The following is an 18245-nucleotide window of genomic DNA, read 5'->3' as shown; positions in this document are numbered from 1 at the left end:
CACAGGCGTGCCACATCATAGTCAGAGAGTTACACAGGTTGAGGACACGGGCGTGTCCCAAGCCACACGAGCATGTGTGACCACACAGCCAACTCACATGGGCGTGTGGCTCCCCAAAGTAGGAAATTTTTCTAAAGTTTTCTAAATTTTTTGGTTTAGTCCGGAGCCACTTCCAACATATGTTTTGGGCCTCGTGGGCTCGTATAAGGGACGATATGCATGTCATTGGATGAATTTGATTTGGTCCAAATTTTATAGCCTAATTTTGTATGAATGTTTATGTTTAAGTCTGGTAACGCCTCGAACCCTGTCAAGCGTTGGATACAGGTAAAGGTTATTACATTTAATGGTATCAGAGCTATGGTTTAGTCGGTTCTTGGACTACGTAGCTTGTGTTTGAGTCTAGCTATACATGTCATATATTCTAACAGCCCGATTTTGGGCCTAGTCAGAACAGTGGTTTCAGAACCACTATTTTGAGGCCGTAGAAATTATTTTTAATGTTATTTTATGTGTTATAGCATGATTATAAGAGTACATGAAAATTTTGGGGAAATAACTTTAGCGATTGCTTGCTTAATTTTGAAAAATGACGAAATCGCATAAAGTGCAAAAGTTTCGTTCTACTAGCTAAAGGTGTCAAATAGCTCTAGAACATTAAATTAGGTGTCTTTATTGAGTAAATAGACCATAAATATGTTAGTGGCTGATCAAGGAGACAAAAATATTGTAGAGTCAAAGTTAGGTGAAATGTTGGTGACTAATTTGACTAGTAATATAATAAAATAAAGAAAAAAGGTACCATCTTTCATCTTCCTTCTTCCCCATCGAAAATACCAGAAAAGAGGGGCTTTTGAATGCTAAAAAAATAGCAACTTATATCCCTTTCAAGTAAGTGATTTTGATGGCCTTTCTTGATAATTTTTGTACTTTTGGGACCCTTGTAGCATAATCTAGCTAATGAGAGGACTATTTTGCAAAATGGTTGAAATTATAGGGTTTTTCCTTGAGAGTATTCATGTTTTTTGTTGAATTTTTATGGAAGAAAATGAATCTTGGTTGTTAAATAAACAACTTTTGTGAAAGGATTTTCATGAAAACACCTAATATGGACCATTTTGTAAAGTTTGTTAAATGGATTGGAATTGTGTGAAATAATTGGAATTTTGAGTTGCTAGAAGAGTAATAAAGGTTGGGCTAGGCTTGGCTAATAAGGAAATTTGGTAAAAATCGTTTTACAAGCCTAGGGGAAAAATCATAATTTTTGTGAAAGGCTAGGGGCAAAATGGTCATTTTTCCAAAGTATGAATTGTTGAACGCTTAATTTAATGTCATTAAATGAGTAAATTTTATTATTTTAGATCAAGAAAATCAAGATTCGTGCTTAAATCGAGAAAGTACATAGTTTAGGACAAAAAGGGAATAACTAGCCGTTTTTCCATTCAAAGTAAGTCCATGTGACTAAATAAGCATATTATCCATGTTATTGTTAATATGCTTGAAATCTATCTTGCTATGATTGTATTGAATTATATGTTGATGATATTGAGTATGAGAAAGTGATGCCAAATGTTAATAACATTTATGTGATGATTGGATACATTGGAAATTTGATGGAACATGATATTCCACTGAAACGAGTAAGATGTGCATAAATATTACAACTTTATCATTATTATGCATTTAATGATTGATTTTGCATAAAATTTTTGAATGTGGGTATGTGTAATGTATGATAAGATTAATACGGGAAACTCTCAGTTGAACTATGGGAATAGATTGGATATTCATGCCATGATGAAGGAGATATGAGACCTAGTGTAAGACCTGTTTGGGACATGGCATCGGCCTCGAGATATGAGAGCTAGTGTAAGACCATGTCTGGGACATGGCATCGGCTTAATATGTGTTAGTGTAAGACCATGGCTGGGACATGGAATTGGCACTGATAGATAAGAGCTAGTGTAAAACCATGGCTAGGAAATGGCATCAGATGAGAGCTAGTGTAAGACCATGTCTGGGACATGGCATCATCCTCGATATACGAGAGTCAGTGTAAGACCATGTCTGGGACATGGCATCGACTTTGATGTGTGAGCCAGTGTAAGACCATGTCCGGGACATGGCATCGGCACCTTACCCTATGCTTGAGGCTTATTGAATATCCTGTAGTATTCCAAATGGTTCAACAGGAAATTTATGGTTTATGTCAGAATAAGAGAGGTTATGACCATGATGTGAGTGATACAGATACTTACATGAAATTCATGGAATGCGTGCTTGATGTATGGTGTATGATTAGTAAGGAATGAAAATGAGTAAGCTATGTTTATAATCATGTTGAAAAGGTACAGGTATGTACTAAAAATTAATGAGTGATGAGCTCGAAGTATATTGGGCTTTCGGTAAGAATGTAAATGGGTAAGTCATACCTATAAGAAAGAATTTGTGACAACCTTGTAAATATTAGGTCGATACCTATGGTGTATAATTATGTGGTAAATTTGATGGATGATTATGTGTGAGGCTTTTAAGTCGAATTAAATTGAGACATGATATGTTTATCCCTTCACCTTGTGGCCTGATGAATATGAAAAGCGAAATTGATTGGCATGAAAGCCTATTTAAAGATAATTATGAAAGGGTAAAATTAGCATTGAAATAGTTTTGGACAGCAGTAGCAGTCCGACTTTGAAAATCCACCAAAAATTGTAAACTTTGAATTAGAGGCTGAACAAAATATGAAATTAAATATTATTGAGTCTAGTTTCATATATAAGAAACAGTGTAAGCAAAATAAGTTCATATTATGAGATATTGTAATTGTTGTGAGACAAAGTTAGAATGATTTCGAAATCCCCTATTCTGATTTGGGAAAATCATTAAAATTTTTTAAAAAATAATTATGGGCTATAATTTATATTCTTAGAATTCTTAATAATTATATTTTCAAAATAAAGAAAAGGAAACATCATTTGAATCCCGTATAAGGAGATAATTAATTTTTAGTGAAGAGGGGTTGAAACTGTCGAACAGTGAAATAGGGGTGACTTTAAAGAATAAACTGTATGTATTGACTAGACCAAAAATACTAAAAATTTTATGGTAAGAAGATATGCTAGTCTAGTTTTTGGAAAATTAGTGGATCTTAGTTTGGAGTTCCAAAGCTCTAAATATAAATAATTTAGTGACTGTAACTTGAGAAAATAACTTGACTTGAACATAAGCAAAATCACAAATATTGTGGTATTACCTTGAGAAGCAAGTTGATAAATTGCTTATTAATTTCATACGATCTTACTAAGCTATAAAGCTTACTCCCTTCCTTTCCATTTCTTTAGTGTTGATAGGTTAGCTCAGGTTTAGAGGTTGTTGGAGGCAGCACCACACTATCAAACCATCACCTTTGGAGTATTGATATATATATGCTAATCGTCTTCAAGTGAGTGCCATATATAGGGACCTGTTTTTTTTTATGATATGTGTTAAAATGAATAGCCAAATGTATTGACCTATATTGAGTTAGTTGTATATGGCCATGAAGGGTGGCTCATATTAATTATGGTTTGTGAACCTATCTATCTATGTTATGTTATGTGATTATGATTGTTGGCCATATATGGTTGGTGTTATGAAATATGTGCATGATGAATGTTTTATGACCAATCTAACTGGTCATGGCCATGAATTAAATGTGTAATATGGAAATAAAGATGTTAAGGATTAAGGGTAACTTAAAGGCTTGGAAAATAGCCTAAGTGTTGGCCACACAGGCTGAGACACGGTTGTGTGTCTCAACCGTGTGGGGGACACGGCCTTAGCACACAGGCGTGTCGCTTGGCTGTGTGGTCCAAATTATTCGTTGTTTTCATAGTCAAAGAGTTACACGGCCTGAGGACACGGGCGTGTCGAGGGCACACGGGCGTGTCGAGGGCACACGGGCGTGTCCCTGTGTCCACACAGGCATGTGACCTTGTGTCATGGAAAAATTTTCTAGGTTTTCCCAAAACTTTCTAAGGTTCTCTTACTACTTTCAATGCATGTTTAGGGCTTTGTAGGCCCGTGTATAGGACATTATGCATGTGTATGAAAAGTTTTGATACGAATGAAGTTTTGTAGCTCGATTTTCACATGTTTGTGAACAATTAAGTCCGGTAATGCCTCGTACCCTGTTCTGGCATCGGACACGGGCAAGGGATGTTACATATATAAATTGTACTAGTGTGATGACTCCTGACGATTTTAAACTGTGTTTTTCATATAGTAACAGATCCTGACAGAGCAGTGGCGGATGATGTTAAAAGTAACATGCCTGCTCCCACTGAAGGAGCAGTGCCATCTGATAGTAGACCCACAATTGTTAGTAGACGAGAAGGTGGAAGAGAAGCCTTTCTCCATATGATGGATGCCTGGTGCGCGGAGTTCGTTCAAACGAACTCGAACCCTTAACTTCCTCCACCCCCTCTAAATTCCCAACCCGTACCCCAAGTACCTCAAGGTAGGGAATTTATGAGATTTCCTAGAACCCCTGCAGATAAAATTTGAAAGCAAAGAGCTGAGGAATTTAGGGCCAATGCTGATGATGACCCTGAGAAAGTGGAATTTTGGCTTGAGAATTCCATTTGAGTATTCGATGAGCTATCATGCACACCCAAAGAGTGTTTGAAGTGTGTTATTTCCTTGTTAAGAGACGCGGCATATTATTGGTGGAAGACGCTAGCTTCAGTGGTTCCGAAGGAAAGAGTCACATGGGAATTCACTCAAGAGGAGTTCTGAAAGAAATACATCAGTGAGCGATTCATCGATCAAAAGAGTAAGGAATTTCTTGATTTGAAGAAAGGCCGAATGTTAGTTACTGAGTATGAAAGAGAGTTTGTTCAGCTCAGTAAGAATGCTCGAGAGTGTGTATCCTCCAAGGCTAAAATGTGCAGAAGGTTTGAGGACGGACTTAATGAGGAAATTAGAGTGTTAGTGGGTATTCTTGAGTTGAAAGAATTTGTTGTCCTCGTTGATCGAGCTTGTAAAGTTGAGGAACTGACTAAGGAAAAGAGAAAACCTAAGGCTGAGGCTAGAGATATGAGAAAGAGGCCGTGAGCAAGTCACTTCCATCCCAGTCTAAGAAATCTAGGGATATGTATTCCTATTTTTATGTTTCAGCTGGGCAGTCGTATAGAAACCGTAAGAAGCAAAATTTGGGTTTTAAATCTCAGGCTACATCTGTTGCTAGTTTGGGTAATGATAGAGCTTCTAGACCCGAGTGCCAACAATATGGTAGAGGCTATTTCAGTAAGTGTAGGGTGAGCGATGGATCTTATTTTCGATGTGGTTCTCAAGACCACTATATCAAGGACTGTCCTGAGATGATCGAGAAAGAAAAATTTCATAATACAAGGCCGGGTAGTACAACTACAAATGGGAGACCCACGATAAATACCGGTAGTAAAAATGTAACAAGGGATACACTAGTGAGATCTAAAGCTAAAGATCCGACTAACGCCTATACCATACGTGCTCGTGAGGACGCATCTTCTCCTAAAGTGATTACGGGTAGTTTTTCTCTCTATGACACTTCTGTTATTGCCTTGATTGACCCTCGTTCTACTCATTCATATATGTGCATGAAATTGGTATCTAGTATGAAAATTCTTGTTGAGTCTACGGAATTGATGATTAAAGTGTCAAACCCGTTAGGCAAGCATGTTTTAGTTGATAAGGTATGTAAGAAATGTCCTTTGATGATTTGACATTATTGTTTTCTGACTTACTTGATGTTATTTTCGTTCGATGAATTTGATGTTATATTGGGCATGGATTGGTTGACATTCAATGATGCTATAATAAATTGTAGACAAAATTTTATTGAATTAAAATGTGAAAATGGTGACATTCTCCGGGTTGAATCAAATGAGTCAGATAGGTTGCCAATTATGATTTCTTTGATGTTTGCTCAAAAATGTATTAGAAAATGATGTGAAGCTTATTTGGCTTATGTGCTAAATACAAAAGAGTCTAAGTTGAAGATTGAATTAGTGCCTGTTGTATGTGAGTATTCGGATGTGTTCCCAGAAGAGCTGCCTAGATTACCTTCTATTAGAAAAATTGAGTTTCGTATTGAGTTAGTCCCTGGTACAGCACCTATCTCTATTGCTCCTTATAGAATGGCCCTGACTGAATTGAAAGAACTGATGTCACAGTTACAAGAATTGACTGACAAGAGTTTTGTGAGACCGAGCTTTTCGCCGTTGGGTGTTCCGATGCTATTTATGAAAAAGAAAGATGGATCTATAAGGTTATGTATAGATTACCGACAGCTCAATAAGGTAACGATTAAGAATAAGTATCCTTTGCAAAGGATTGATGACTTGTTTGATTAGTTGAAAGGAGTGACATGGTTTTTTAAAATAGACTTGAGGTCTGGTTACTACCAGTTGAGAGTGAAAGACTTAGATGTACCGAAAACTTCCTTCCAACTGAGGTATGGTCACTATGAATTTCTTGTCATGCCTTTTGGGTTAACGAATGCTCATGTCACATTTATAGACTTGAGGAATCGTATTTTCCAACCGTACTTGGATAAATTTGTTGTTGTTTTTATTGATGACATAGTGATTTATTCGTGTGATGAATCTGAGTATGCTAAACACTTGAGAACTGTTTTGCAAACCTTGAGAGATAAGCAGCTGTATACTCAGTTTAGTAAAAGCGAGTTTTGGCTTCGAGAATGTAATAGGCCGATTTTGGGCCTAGTTAGAATAGTGGTTTTGAGACCACAAATCTGAAGTCAGAGAAATTATTTTGAAATTATTTTACGTGCTGTGGCATGATTATACGGGTGCATGAAAATTTTGGTGGATTAATTTTAAGGATTGCATGCTTAATTGTGAAAAAGGACTAAATCGTATATAGTGCAAAAGTCCTATTTTGATAGCTAAGCGTGTCAAATAGCTAGAGAACCAAAATTGAGGGTCTTTAAAGGGCAAGTAGACCCTTAAAATAGAGGTGTCCGGCCATAAGGACAAAAGGGATGAGAAAGTCAAAGTTAGGTGGCCTAAATTGAATCTAATATAACATAAGGAAATGGCTATCATCTCTTTTTTTTTTTGTTTTGCTCCTTCTTCTCCACCGATTTTCCTCCAATAAAATGGCCATAGAAGCTTGAAAAATTTTAGCAACTTAAAGCCTTTGCAAGTAAGTGATTTTGAAGGCTTTTCTTGAATATTTTTGTACTTTTGAGATCCTTGTAGCATGAGCTTTCTAACAAAGGGACTATTTTGCAAAATGGTTGAAATTATAGGGTTATGCCATGATAGTAGACATGTTGATTTCTGAACCTTTATGGAAGAATATGATTTGTGGTTGTGAAATAAACAACTTTTGTGAAGTAGTTTTCATGGAAACCCTAATAGGGACCATTTTGCATAAGTTGTGAAATAGATGTTAGATGTGTGTAATAATGAGTATTGTAGGTTGCTTCTAGTATAAAAAGTATTCAGGTAGGCTTGGTTAGTGAGAAAATGTGATAAAAATCAAATTTCAGACCTAGGGGTAAAATGGTCATCTTGTGAAAGTCTAGGGGCAAAATGGTCATTTTGCCTAATTATGAATTTTTGATTGTCTAGATTAATATGCTGATGAAATGAATGAATTTCTATCATTTTAGATCAAGAATTACAAAATCCGGGCCTAGACCGAGAAAAAACAAGGCCAGTGGACTAAGCCAAACTAGTCGCCAACATTTTGTATACCGAGGTAAGTTGTATGTAAATAATAAAACTACATTGTATTATATGTGTTTGAATTGATATAACATGAGTTGCTTCATTATGGAAATGATGATGTATGATGATAATTGAGATAGTAGAACTCCGTTTGAACTTTAGAAAATAAATCGGATATTCACACCATGACATTCGGGTCATTTGTGTGCTAGTGTAAGACATGTCTGGCACATGCATTGACCACATTATGAGAGCTAGTGTAAGACCATGTCTGGGACATGGCATCGGCACGTATAGAGGTGCCAGTGTAATACAATGTTTGGGACATGGCATCTGCATGAATATGTGAGAGGTAGTGTAATACCATGTCTGGGACATGGCGTCGGCCTCGGTTTTGATAGTCAGTGTAAGATCATGTTTGGGACATCGCATCGGCTTGATGGATGAGCCAATGTAAGACTATGTTTGGGACATGGCATTGGCATTATACCCTATGTTTGAGGCTTAGTGAATATTCAATAGCATTCCAAATGGTTCAACGGTGAGAATTATAGTTTAAGTGAAATGAGAAAAGTATAACCATGTTCTGAGTGGTACAGGTACCTATTTGAAATGTATGAGATGTGGGCTCAATATATGCTATGTGAATTGTATTGGATTGTGATGAGTAAGTTGTGCTTATGCCTACTTTTGTATTACGATAATGATGATGAATGGTAAAGTTGTTGTTATATTTATTTGCATGCAACTTACTAAGCTTTATGCTTACTCCCTCTCCTTTCCGTTTTCTTATAGTGCCGCCTAATTAGCTCGAGGATCATCAGACGTCGGAGGCATGGATCACACTATCAACCGAATAGTTGGTTTCATTATTTGAGTATGGCATGTATAGGGCTTAGACTTTTGAGTTTTGTGTTAATGTTAATTTAGCCAAAGTGTTAGCTTGGGATGAATCCCTTAGTTATGTATAAAGCCTTGGATAATGGCTAATGGCTAATATTCATTATTGATATATACAAATGTTGATATTTTCATGAATGAGTTAATTCCTTTTGTGGCTAATTAGACTTTGTCCTGTTATGTGGATTTGTCATGTTAGATGTAATGTAGGTTGATGCAAATAAGGGTGGAAAAAAGGCTTGGTAAATAACCTTATTTTTTCCACACGGGTAGACACAAGGACGTGTGTCTAGGCCGTGTGTGACACACGGTCAGCCCCATGGGCGTGTTGTCCGACCGTGTGTCCCCTGCACATTAAATTTGCAAGTCAGTATGCATGGTGGTAAACACACGGGGAGAGACACGGCCGTGTGTCTCAACCGTGTGAAGGGCACAGCCTAGCACACGGGCGTGTTCCTTGGTCGTGTGACCTTTAAGGATTGCTGACGTCAGAAATAGAATGTCAAGGTTTTTGAACATGGGCTGAGACATGGGCGTGTCGAGGCCGTGTAAGGGACATGGGCCATGGAAACGGGCGTGTGCGGGCCATGGACACGGGTGTGTTGCCCATCCACACAGGTGTGCACCTTATTTCAAAGGTCATTTTCCTATTGTTGGTTAAAGGACTCGAGTTGGTCCCGAGTGGTTTCCAATAGATGTTTTGGGCCTTGTAGACCCATGATAAGAAGTTTTAGACAAAGTTTGAAAATTTTTTAATTTTTAATAGGCTCGTATGATCCAACTTGTACGTGTGTGTGTGATTTGTGAATGGTAATACCTCGTACCTGATATAGGCGTCGAACTTGGGTTAGGGGTGTTACAGAGAAGTTGGATTCTTGGGCCACATTGTTTCGGGTGATGGTTTTAGGGTTGACTTTATTGAATGGAACCGCCAAAGAATGTAACTGAGGTTAGAAGCCTTCTAGGCTTGGCTAGTTATTGCAGACAGTTTGTTAAAGGATTTTCCACGATTGTTACTCCGATAACGAAGCTGTTACAAAAAGATGTCAAGCTTGAATGGACAGAACAGTGCCCACAGAGTTTTGAGAAATTAACAGCATTATTGACTGAGGCTCCGATTTTGGTACAACCCGAGTCGGGTAAAGAATTTGTGATTTATAGTGATGCTTCCTTAAATGGTTTGGATGTGTACTTATGCAAGAGGGTAAAGTCGTAGCTTAAGCTTCGAGACAGTTGAAGCCTCACAAGAAGAACTACCCAACACATAACTTAGAGTTGGCCGCCATAGTGTTTGCTTTGAAGATTTGGCGACATTATTTATTAGGTGAAAAATGCCATGTCTTTACTGATCACAAAAGTCTTAAGTACTTGATGACTCAAAAGGATTTGAACTTATGACAATGAAGATGGTTGGAACTATTAAAAGATTATGAACTTGTGATTGATTACCATCCGGGAAAGGCAAATGTGGTCGCCGACGCTTTGAGTAGGAAGTCATTGTTTGCCTTAAGGGCTATGAATACATGCTGACTTGGTCCAATGATTGTTCGATTCTAGCCAAGTTGAGAGCTAGACCGACTTTCTCCAACAAATTTGTGATGCTCAGAAAGTTGATAAAGAGTTGCAAGCTAAGAGAATCCAGTGTGAGTCCAGCAGTGAACCGAATTTTCTGAGTGACTTCGATGGTTGTTTGAGATTCTGTGGTAGGATTTGTGTTCCAAAGGACACTGAATTGATTCGGAATATTTTACATTAAGCATACAATGGTTGTTTGTCAGTTCACCCGGGGAGTACAAAAATGTATAATGACTTGAAGAAAATGTATTGGTGGAATGGTATGAAAAGAGATATCTCAAAGTTTGTAGTAAAATGTTTAGTTTGTCAGCAAGTAAAGGCTGAACACCAAGTACCTTCAAGTTTACTTCAGCCCATCATGGTTCCCGAGTCAAAATGAGACCATATTACTATGTATTTTGTGACAAGTTTACCTTTAACTCCGAGAAAGAAAGATGCCATATGGGTTACTGTCGATAGACTGACTAAATCGGCTCATTTTATTCTAGTGCGTATCGGTTACTCACTCGATAAGTTAGCTGAATTGTACATTGGTGAAATTGTTAGACCTCATGGAATACCTATATCGATTTTATCGGATAGAGATCCAAGGTTCACTTCACAATTTTGGAAAAAGTTACAATAAGCTTTGGGTACAAAGCTGAATTTTAGCACTGCTTTTCATCAACAGACTGATGGTTAGCTTGAGCGAGTAATTCAGATCTTGGAAGACATTCTTCGATGTTGTATATTGGAATTCCAAGGTAGTTGGCAAAAGTACTTACAGCTAGTGGAGTTTGCCTACAACAACAGTTATCAGTCGAGTTTCAAAATGGCGCCTTATGAGGCATTATATGGATGTAAGTGCCGAACACCTTTGTATTGGACCGAGCTCAGAGAAAATCATTGTAATATCCCGAATTAGGGCCTAACCGAAATAGTGGTTTCGTGACCATAAATCCGAGATAGAAATAATTATTTTATAATTATTTTTAGGTTTATGATATGATTGCATGATTGTGTGAAAATTTCGTGATGAAATTCTATGCCTAAAGTGCTTAAATTGAAAGTAGGGACTAAATCGAATAAGTTGCAAAACTTGCATTCTAGAAGTTTTTAGTATGAAATTGATTTGGAATATTAATGAGGAGGTCTTAAATAGAAATTTGACCAATTTTAAGTTCATGGACAAAATTAGGACATGGAATGAATTTTTGGAAAGTTTAGTAGTAAGGGTATTTTGGTCATTTAGTTATTAAAATGAATTAAAAACAAAATTAAAAGCCAAATTTTGTCCATCTTCTTCATTAGGCCAAAATTTCAAGGGTTCTCCATAGCTAGGGTTTGTTTCAAGCTTCCAAGCTCCATAGTAAGTGATTCCAAGCCCCGTTTTTAATGATTTTTACGATTTTGAGATCCCGATAACTCGATAAAGCTTATGTTAGCAATAATTTAACCTAGGGTTTATATTTGGAAAAATACCCATAGGTGAAATTTGTGTATTTTGATGTTTTATGATAGAATATGAAGTTTTAAATTATGTTAGACAACTTGTACTACTCGATTTTAAGCAAAAACGAGTAAAAGGGCTTAATCGGTAAAAATACCTAATAGTCACAAGTACATGTTAGAGTGAGAATTTGATGTTGCCATAGAAGAGAAAAGTGATCAGCATGTTGTAAAACATAAGAATAAGGAATAAATTTTAATCCCGAGCCTAGGGGCAAAAATGTAAATATGCAAAAGTTTAGGGGTAAAATTGTAATTTTGCCAAAATTTGAGTTAAGGATTAATTTGATAATGTGATTATTAAATAAGCTAAATGTGTTATTTTAGATCAAGAAAGACGTGGAATCGACCTCAATCGAGGAAAAGAAAAGATTGTGGACTAAATTGCAAAATGTTTGTATTTTGGTACCAAGGTAAGTTCATGTGTAAATAATGTATCATAATGGTTATTTTTAAGTTATTGATGTTAATTATATGTTATGCTGAATTTTATTATGAAATGTATGCTTTGTGGTTAATTTCAAATAATATGTAAATTATGTGAACTACTTGTTAAATATAATTGTTACCGAGTATTGATTTCGGCATTCTACGGAAGACGGCAAGGATAAGTGTTTGAGAAAAAATCCCGTTTGAACCTTAGGAATAGATTAGGATACAAGTGACATGTCACTAGGATGATTGAGCATCCCAACTCGTTGAGTTGAGTCCGAGTTCACTTATGGATGCGAATGTCCGAACTCGTTGAGTTGAGTCCGAGTTCGTGAGATGTAACTAGGCATCCGAACTCGTTGAGTTGAGTCCGAGTTCACTTATGGATGCGAACGCCTGAGCTCGTTGAGTTGAGTCCGAGTTCGCTTATGGGCGGGTTACATGATTGCTTCATTGCATATATGGCACTTATGTGCAAGTTATCCATGTATCCGAATTATATTCCGATGTGTTCAACGGGTAAAGTTCTACTCAATGGAGGAATATTCGAGATGTAAAGAGAAGTATTGGTGAGTGATGTGAAATGGTTATTTTGGACAGGTATGTATTTAACCCTCGGGTTGAGTATTGATACAACCACGATAAGGTAATAAGATGATGAAAAATGATTAAAAATGTGATATGTGTTTTAGTGATACATGCTAATGTTGATTGGTATGACTGTTTGTTATGTTACTTATTATTTGCATATGAACTTACTAAGCATTTATGCTTACTCCCTCCTTCTTACTCATTGTAGTTTTGGACAAGCCAGCTTAGGAGTCGGGATAGGTCGAAGGCTCAGTCACACTATCCGGAAGACTTTTGGTAATGGCTTGTAAATTTAAGTATGGCATGTATAGCAATATACTTTTTTTGTGTAAATGATCTTATGGTATGGTGATGGAATGGTTGAGGAAATGCTTGATAATGATAAATTATGAAAATATTTAGTTTAGATTATATTTGATGTTAAGGAAAATTATTAAGATACTTAGTGCATAAAAACTCATAAAAGGGATGAAATTTGCCATAAATAGAATACTGCAGCAACACTAATGCGAGTTTAAAAATTTACTAAAAATCATAGAAATTGAACTTGGTGATGGAATACATATCAAATTGAAGCTTATTATGTCTAGTTTCACATGAAACAAATGAAACAGGTAAAGGAATTATATGTTACAAGATATTTGAATTTTAGTGAAACAGGGTCATAGCAGTTTCTGAATCCGCTGTTCTAACTTTAGAAATTCACCATAAATTGTAAAGATATAATTAGGTAGTTTATTTTATATTCTCAGAATTATTATTGAGTCTAGTTTCATTAGAAACAAACCACATAGTCATATGGATTTTTTACAGAGAGAAATGTGGTTCGTAGTAAACAGAGGTCAGACCAGTCAAGTCCTAAAATAGGGGTAACTTTAACTAATAAACTGTACTAATTGGCTCAACCAAAAATTCTAGAAAAAAATTAGTAGATAGGTATATGAGTCTAGATTTAGGGAAAATTTACAGATCTTGATTTTGAGTTTTGTAACTCGAGATATGATTTTTCTTATGACTGTGATGCAAGTAGCTTAAAAGCTATAATGTAGAAATAAATAATCCAAAGTTCTAAATATGTTAAATTAAGGTTAGTAACACCTCATACTCGACTCCGGCGACGGTCTCAGGCGTGGGGGCGTTACATTTAGTGGTATCAGAGCAGGTTTATTTGGTTCTCAGACTACGTGTTGTATGTACGGATTTTGCTATACATGCCATATGTATGAATTGTGATAGTGTGACGACTTCTGACCTTTTTAAATGATTTTTATATAGTAAATGGATCCCGATCCAGCTGTGGCAGATGAAGTAGAGAGTAATGCGCCAGCTCCGGCTGAAGGGGCAGCGCCCACTGAAAACCCACCTCCTACTGTTGGTCAGGGAGGAGGAGAAAGGGATCGGGAAGCCTTTCTCCAAATGATGAGTGCATGGTACTCTGAGTTAATTCGTACGAACCCAAATGTACGACCTCCCCCACCTCCCCCAATTCCTCAACCTGTACCCCCGATGCCTCAAGGTATGGATATGATAAAATTTCACAGAACCCCCGTTGACAGAATTCGTAAACAAGGGGCTGAAGAATTTAGAGCAAATATTGATGATGATGTAGAGAAAGCAGAGTTCTGGCTTGAAAATTCTATCCGGGTATTTGATGAATTATCTTGTACACCTGAAGAATGTTTGAAATGTGCTACATCTTTGTTGAGAGATTCAGCCTATAATTGGTGGAAGACTTTGATTTCGGTGGTACCAAAAGAGAGGGTAACCTGGGAATTCTTTCAAGAAGAGTTTCGGAAGAAATATATTAGTGAAAGGTTTATTGATCAGAAATGTAAAGAGTTTCTTGAGCTGAAGCAAGGTAATATGACAGTCTCAGAATATGAAAGAGAGTTTGTTCGATTGAGTAAGTATGCCAGGGAATATGTTCCTACAGAAGCCAAGATGTGCCGACGATTTGAAGACGGGCTCAACGAAGACATTAAAGTATTTGTTGGGATCCTTGAACTAAAAGAAATGGTAGTATTGGTTGATCGAGCTTGCAAGGCTGAAGAACTACTTAAAGAAAAGAAAAAGGTAGAGGCTGAGACTAGAAATTGGAAGAAAAGACCGATGAGTAGTTCATTTTCACAGCAACCTAGAAAGTCAAGGAATATGAATCCTCGTTCCCAAGCTTCAGCTGGACAATCATATGGGAATTATAAGAAGCAAAATGTGGGTCCTAAATCTCAGAATACTTCTGCAGCCAGTGTAGGGAACTCGAGATTTGTTAAACCTGAGTGCCAGCGATGTGGTAGAAATCATTTTGGTCCGTGCAGAGCAAATGAATGTTTTCGATGTGGTTCTCCGGATCATTTTATTAGAGACTGCCCAGAGAGAGCTGAGAAAGAAAAATTTCAGAATGTAAAAGCTAGTGGTGCAGACTCGAGGGGAAGGTATCCGAGAAAAGTTGGAAGTGAAACAAGCAGTAAGAATGTAGCCAGAGATGCACCGGTTAGACCTGAAGGAAGGGCTCCGGCTAGAACTTATGCGATTAAAGCGCGTGAAGATGCTTCCTCACCTGATGTGATTACCGATACATTTTCTCTCTATAATGTTAATGTTATTGCTTTGATTGATCCCGGTTCTACTCATTCATATGTGTGCATGAAATTGGTGTCTAGTATGAATATACCTGTTGAGAACACAGAATTTATGATTAGAGTGTCGAATCCGTTAGGCAAATGTGTGACTGTTGATAAAGTATGTATGAAATGTCCTTTAATGATTCGGGATCATTACTTTCCGGCCGACTTGATGTTGTTGCCGTTTGATGAGTTTGATGTTATTTTGGGTATGGATTGGTTGACATTGCATGATGCTAAAATAAATTGCAAAGAAAAGGTTATAGAATTAAAGTGTGAAAATGGTGAAACTCTGCGGGTTGAATCAGACAAATCAGAGGCATTGCCTAGTGTGATTTCTTCAATGTCGGCTCAAAGATATCTGAGAAAGGGTTATGAAGCTTATTTGGCGTATGTAATTAATACAAAAGAAGTTGAAAAGAAAGTTGAATCAGTGCCGGTTGTGTGTGAATTTGCGGACGTATTTCCAGAAGAATTGCCGGGTTTGCCTCCAGTCAGGGAAGTAGAATTTGGTATTGATTTGATACCGGGAACAGCTCCGATTTCGATTGCTCTGTATAGAATGGCACCAGCAGAGTTGAAGGAATTAAAGTCGCAGTTGTAAGAGTTGACTGATAAAGGTTTTGTGAGACCGAGTTTTTCACCTTGGGGTGCTCCCGTGTTATTTGTGAAAAAGAAGGATGGTTCTATGAGGTTGTGTGTTGATTATCGGCAGTTAAACAAGGTGACAATCAAAAACAAGTATTCGTTGCCAAGAATTGATGATTTGTTTGATCAGCTAAAAGGAGCGACATGGTTTTCAAAGATTGACTTGAGATCTGGGTATTACCAACTGCGGGTAAAGGAGTCGGATGTGCCTAAAACTGCTTTTAGAACAAGGTACGGTCATTATGAATTTTTAGTTATGCCATTCGGGTTGACAAATGCTCCTGCTGTGTTTATGGATTTAATGAATCGCATATTTCGGCCATACTTGGACAGATTTGTTGTGGTGTTTATAGATGATATTTTAATTTATTCAAAAGATGAGACAGAGCATGCTGAGCATTTGAGGATAGTTTTGCAAACTTTGAGAGATAAGCAGCTGTATGCTAAGTTTAGTAAAAGTGAATTTTGGCTCCGGGAAGTTGGATTTTTGGGTCATATTGTTTCAGGTGATGGTATACGGGTTGATCCTAGTAAAATTTCAGCCATTGTTGATTGGAAACCACCGAAAAATGTAACTGAAGTTAGAAGTTTCTTGGGGCTAGCTGGGTATTATCGGCAGTTTGTAAATGGATTTTCTATAATTGCTGCTCCTGTGACTAGACTACTCCGAAAGGATGTTAAATTTGAATGGACGGAAGAATGTCAACAGAGTTTTGAAGAATTGAAAAAGTTATTAACTGAAGCACCAGTGTTGGTACAACCCGAATTAGGTAAAGAATTTGTGGTGTATAGTGATGCTTCTCTAAATGGTTTGGGGTGTGTACTCATGCAAGAAGGAAAAGTGGTGGCTTATGCTTCGAGGCAGTTAAAACCTCATGAGAGGAATTATCCTACTCACGATTTGGAATTGGCTGCAGTGGTGTTTGCTTTGAAGATTTGGTGACATTATTTGTATGGTGAAAAGTGCCGAGTATATATCGATCACAAAAGTCTTAAATACTTGATGTCACAAAAAGACTTGAATTTGAGACAGCGAAGATGGTTGGAGTTATTGAAAGATTATGAGCTTGTTATTGATTATCATCCGGGAAAAGCAAATGTGGTTGCCGATGCTTTAAGTAGAAAGTTGTTGTTTGCTTTGAGAGTTATGAACACTCAGTTGAGAATGTCAGATGACGGTTCGATTCTAGCAGAGTTAAGAGTAAGACCGATGTTTTTACAAGAAATTTCTGAAACTCAGAAAAATGATCAAGATTTGCTAGCCAAAAGAAAACAGTGTGAAGCTGATACGGGATCAGATTTCAGAATTGGTTCTGATGGGTGCTTAATGTTTAAAGATCGGATTTGTGTACCGAAGAATGAGGAATTGATTCAAAAGATCCTACAGGAAGCACATAGTGGTTATTTCTCGATTCATCCGGGTAGTACGAAAATGTATAATGACTTGAAGAAAATGTATTGGTGGAATGGAATGAAAAGAGATATATCAGAGTTTGTGTCCAAATGCTTAATTTGTCAACAGGTGAAAGCTGAACACCAAGTACCTTCAGGATTACTCCAGCCTATTATGGTTCCTGAATGGAAATGGGATCGGATTAATATGGATTTTGTTTCAGGATTGCCATTGACTCCGGGAAAGAAAGATGCCATCTGGGTAATAGTTGACAGATTAACTAAGTCGGCTCATTTTATCCCGGTACGTACGGATTATTCTCTTAACAAGTTGGCTGAACTGTATATTAGAGAAATTGTTAAATTACACGGAATACCATTATCGATTATTTCAGATAGAGATCCAAGGTTTACCTCGCGGTTTTGGTAAAAGTTGCAAGACGCGTTAGGTACGAAGTTAAATTTCAGTACTGCTTTTCATCCACAAACTGATGGACAATCAGAAAGAATAATTCAGATTCTTGAAGATATGCTTAGATGTTGTGTATTGGAATTTCAAGGAAGTTGGGAAAGATACTTACCGTTGGTGGAATTTGCTTACAATAATAGTTATCAGACGAGCTTGAAAATGGCACCTTATGAAGCATTATATGGTCGTAAGTGTCGAACGCCATTGTATTGGACTGAACTCAAGGAAAATCAGATTTATGAAGTTGATCTAATAAAAGAAACTGAAGAAAAAGTGAAGATAATTCGAGATTGTTTGAAAGCTGCTTCAGATAGACAGAAATCTTATGCAGACCTAAAGCGAAAGGACATTGAATTTCAAGTTGGTGATAAAGTATTTTTAAAGGTGACTCTGTGGAAGAAAGTCCTTAGA

The sequence above is a fragment of the Gossypium hirsutum genome, chromosome A07, assembly GCF_007990345.1.
Source record: "Gossypium hirsutum isolate 1008001.06 chromosome A07, Gossypium_hirsutum_v2.1, whole genome shotgun sequence".
NCBI lineage: Eukaryota > Viridiplantae > Streptophyta > Magnoliopsida > Malvales > Malvaceae > Gossypium > Gossypium hirsutum.
The sequence above is the reverse complement of the archived record's forward strand: the minus strand, read 5'-3'. Positions refer to the sequence as shown.